This window comes from Apodemus sylvaticus, chromosome X (assembly GCF_947179515.1).
Source record: "Apodemus sylvaticus chromosome X, mApoSyl1.1, whole genome shotgun sequence".
Taxonomy (NCBI): Eukaryota; Metazoa; Chordata; class Mammalia; order Rodentia; family Muridae; genus Apodemus; species Apodemus sylvaticus.
Window position 1 is genome coordinate 113,334,173 of NC_067495.1, and position 4,386 is coordinate 113,338,558.

General features: G+C 40.4%; 1 pseudogene; it reads left to right on the forward strand.

The window, feature by feature from the left end:
• Window positions 1-2,446: 2,446 nt before the first annotated feature.
• LOC127675666 (olfactory receptor 9A1-like) lies at window positions 2,447-3,389 on the forward strand (annotated as a pseudogene).
• Window positions 3,390-4,386: the final 997 nt, after the last annotated feature.

Consider the following 4,386-nt stretch of genomic DNA (forward strand, 5'->3'; position numbering starts at 1 on the left):
GTCCCAGTGAACTTTCTTCACTGAACAATTTCCCTTAGGGAAACACATTGGCTCAAGGTGGGAGATAGCAGAGGGAAAAATTAAGAAAAACAATTAAACACGCAATAGCTCTAGGCATTCTGGGTTTCCCCTAAATACTAATGTGACAAAAATTCCTTGTTTCTAAAAATAAAGACAGAAGCAGCTTTTTCTAGCCTGTAGAGCATGCTCAGCACAGATCAGCCAGGAAGAAGTCTGAGCTGAATCACAGCATCATCTTGTTCAAGTCAGTACTTTTCTATGGAGGTGAGTGTCTCCCAGGATTTCCTTTCTGTGAAGGAGAAAGAAGCATGCACTGAAATGAACATCTCCAGAGCTGACTACCTAGTAGAATCATAACAATTAGACCCTGAGGAGGGGCATAGGGCAGCAGTCGAATAGACAGAGTCAGAAGAAGGAACTTTTCCAAGGCATAAAGTACTTCTGGACCTTCTGGGGCAGAGCCCTTGGTAGTCTCAAACCCCCATCTCTCTTTTATATGGTCTTCTTTTCATAGGCAAAGATTATAAAAAGCAGGAGACTGGGTTCTCCAAACCAATATGTCCCTACTCCGCAGTGCTATTTCATAAATATCCACCTAAAAAGACTGAAGGTTGAAAGGACGGTGTCATAAAGACAAAGGAATGTAAATAGATACATCAGAATTAGTCATAGCAAAGATAGGACAAGTTTGCTCATAGTTTTCTCCTATTTACTAATTCATGGAATGACTTAAAAATATTCATTGAGAACTAGCCCACTTCCCACAGTAGGCAGAATGAGCAAGAAGACCAAGGATCTTCCTTTCATAGTGTGAGCACATGGTTAGACAAGTGAACATAAACAGGACTTGGTGTTCAACTTCAAATGTAAGAGTTAACAACATAAGGAATCTCACATGCCCAAGTAAAAGGCACTCTGGGTTCTTTTAGAAGTAGTAGTGCAAAATAACCACTTAAGCCTGGACCTTAGGAACAACCTAAAGACTACAAAAGATAGACACCAAATCCTAAGGGGCTGAAGTTCTTGTCTATTGCATACTAGTGACAGGTAGAAAATTAAATTTCTCATATGACTCCCACAGCAAAGCATGATTATAGAAGGAACATTTGCCCAAGATGACTTCTTAGAATTACTATACTGATATCATAACCATCTGTCTTATATAAGACCCAGGCGGACTTGGATTGCAGGGATGAGAGCTTTGGCTCTTTTCTAGACTGTTCAGTTCTCCTGAAAAGGGGATATTGCTTGGACCCAAAGCCTCCTGTACACCAAGTCAACATAAGGAAAACATAAGATGAACAGAAGTTGAGGATCTAAAGGCATATTCTAGGCCCTTCTTCTGGATCCTCCTTCTGTCCTTCTGGTGATTTCAAGCCTTAAAGTCTTGGAGAGGGATGGTCTTGCTTGACAAATCCTAGCTACTCTTTAATCCCCTGAAAAGACATATTTACTGAGGTGAAAACAAGGAAGACTTTTCTTTCCAAGAGTAAGATAGAGGAAGACAGTGCCCACTCAGGGAACCAGCCAGTTAACAGACTCAGGAAACTGAGTCATGATCCTCAGCCTTATTCTCAATCATCCACATGGCTCCCTACTGCATCCTCACCAACTACAGCAATGTCAATGTGCAGAACAGACTCTTTACAAGTGGGTAAATGGAACCTACATTCTGCAGACACACAGGAACTAAGCATCTCTGATGATAACCCACAACAGAAGTTTCCTCTGGCACATAGTGCTAGAGCACCAATCCATAAAACAGAATACATAATGATAATTAGGATACTGCAGATGGCATGAGCTAATAATAAAAAAGGGAGGCTTGTGTGACCTAAGAAGCACACTCATTGGATGCTTAGAGTCAAAGATGGATACATAGGAACTGTGTACAGGAACAGGAGACTATCTGTTGATAGGTTTAATAGCCACAATGTGGTATTGATTACTGATACCATTTTTTGACAGTTCAATATTCTTCGGGATTTGAAAAACCTGTTATCAGCTGTGTAAAGAAATAGGACATCATGAATATTTCATAGTCAGGGAAAGCTTATGAAAAGGAGGGGTTATATTCACAACAAATATTATCTAATCCTTGTACTCAGTATACATGAATATCTGCTAAGTTGCATAAATTAAGAGTTTATTAGAATTTTTCATATATGCACTGTTCATTCTTCAAATCTAGCCCCCCTTCCTTAAGCACACCCTCCAAACATCTAACTCTGCCTGATCTCTAATCATTGAATACTGCATTCAGATTGACATTATAACTTCCACATAAGAAAAAAACACTTGTCTTTTGTTGCCTGACTTTCTTTGAATCAGCCCTAGCCACTGGGCTGCACATGACTGAACCACATTCGTACTATGAAATGACAAGCACTGTTTTGTCTCCCTTTTCTTTAGACCTCAGAAGCAAATGTTGGGAAACTACACTAGTGCCACAGAATTTTTTTCTGTTAGGTTTTCCTGGCACCAAAAAACTACGTCACATCCTTTTAGCCACCTTCCTTCTCTTGTACTCAGTGACAATATTGGGGAATATGCTCATCATCATAGTAGTCCATGCTGACAGACATCTGCAGTCTCCCATGTACTTCTTCCTTGGCCACCTCTCTTTCTTGGAGATCCTCATCACATCCATTGCTGTCCCTTATATGCTCCAAGTGATACTTGTACAGATGCAGATAATATCTTTGACTGCATGTTGTGTACAACGGTATTTGTATCTTTCTTTGGGGAGCTCAGAGTTGATACTAATAGGGGTGATGGGAGTGGACCATTATTTGGCTGTCTGCAACCCTTTGAGATACAGTGTCATCATGAGCAGCCGTACTTGTACCTGGATGGTAACCGTGTGGTGGGTATTTGGTCTCCTCTTTCAAATATGGCCAGTCTATGCCACATTTCAACTTACTTTCTGCAAGTCAAACCTATTAGATCATTTCTACTGTGACCGGGGACAGTTGTTCAAGCTATCCTGTGAAAACACCCTTTTCACAGAGTTTATTCTGTTTTTAATGGCTGTTTTCATTATCATTGGTTCCATGATCCTAACGATTATCTCTTACACATACATCATCTCCACCATCCTCAAGATCCCCTCAGCCTCTGGCCAGAGGAAAGCCTTCTCCACTTGTGCCTCCCACTCCACCTATGTTGTGATTGGCTACGGCACCTGCTTGTTCCTCTATGTGAAACCTAAGCAGACACAGGCAGCAGAGTACAACAGAGTAGCATCACTCCTGGTGTTGGTGGTGACCCCCTCCCTGAATCCTTTCATCTTCACTCTTCGAAATGAAAAGTTTATAGAGGCCTTCAGAGATGGAGTGAAGCGCTCCTGCCAACTTCTCAAGCATTAGAGCTGCCTTGGGTACCATCTTCACTATAGGCTTTGGTAATCTGAAAACAACAAGCAATTCAAATCATTCTGCAATAAACATTTCCACATCAGAATGTGGGTGACTCACAGAGGATTTTAAGATTCTGAGTAGCTGCCATTTGTAACTGAGTGGATTCTGTGTAGATTACTCAACTATTGTTAGTTGTGTCTTGTTTTGTGGTCTTGGGGATTGAATCGATGCTTATCCACATGCTAAACAAGTGTTGTATCATTAAGCTGTAACTCAGCCTTCAGCCTGCTATTTTTAGTATATCAATATACAAATATTTATAATTACAATGCATTTTCTAAAATAAATTTGACATGTGTAATATGTAAAAAAAAACAGTAGGGTGTGGAGATAAACAAAGAATTTTCACATGAAGAACTTCAGAGGGCTGAGAAACACCTTAAGAAATGTTCAACATCATTAATCATTAGGGAAATGCAAATCAAAACAACACTTAGATTTCACCTCATACCAATCAAATTGGCTAAGGTCAAAAACTCAGGAGACAGAAGGTGTTGGTGAGCATGTAGAGAAAGAGGAACACTCCTCCACTGCTGGTGGGATTGTAAGATGGTGCAACCACTTTGGAAATCAGTCTGGCAGTTCCTCAGAAAACTGGGCATGACACTTCCTGAGGACCCTGCTATACCACTCCTGGGCATATACCCAGAGGATTCCCTGCATGCAATAAAGACACATGTTCCACTATGTTCATAGCAGCCCTATTTGTAGTAGCAAGAAGCTGGAAAGAACACAGGTATCTATCAACGGAGGAATGGATACAAAAAATGTGGTATATTTACCCAATGGAGTACTTACTATTCAGCCATTAGAAATAATGAATTCATGAAATTCTTAGACAAATGGATGGAGCTGGAGAACATCATACTAAGTGAGGTAACACAGTCTCAATAGATCAATCATGGTATGAACTCACTGAATGGTGGATATTAGCCTAGAAACTTTG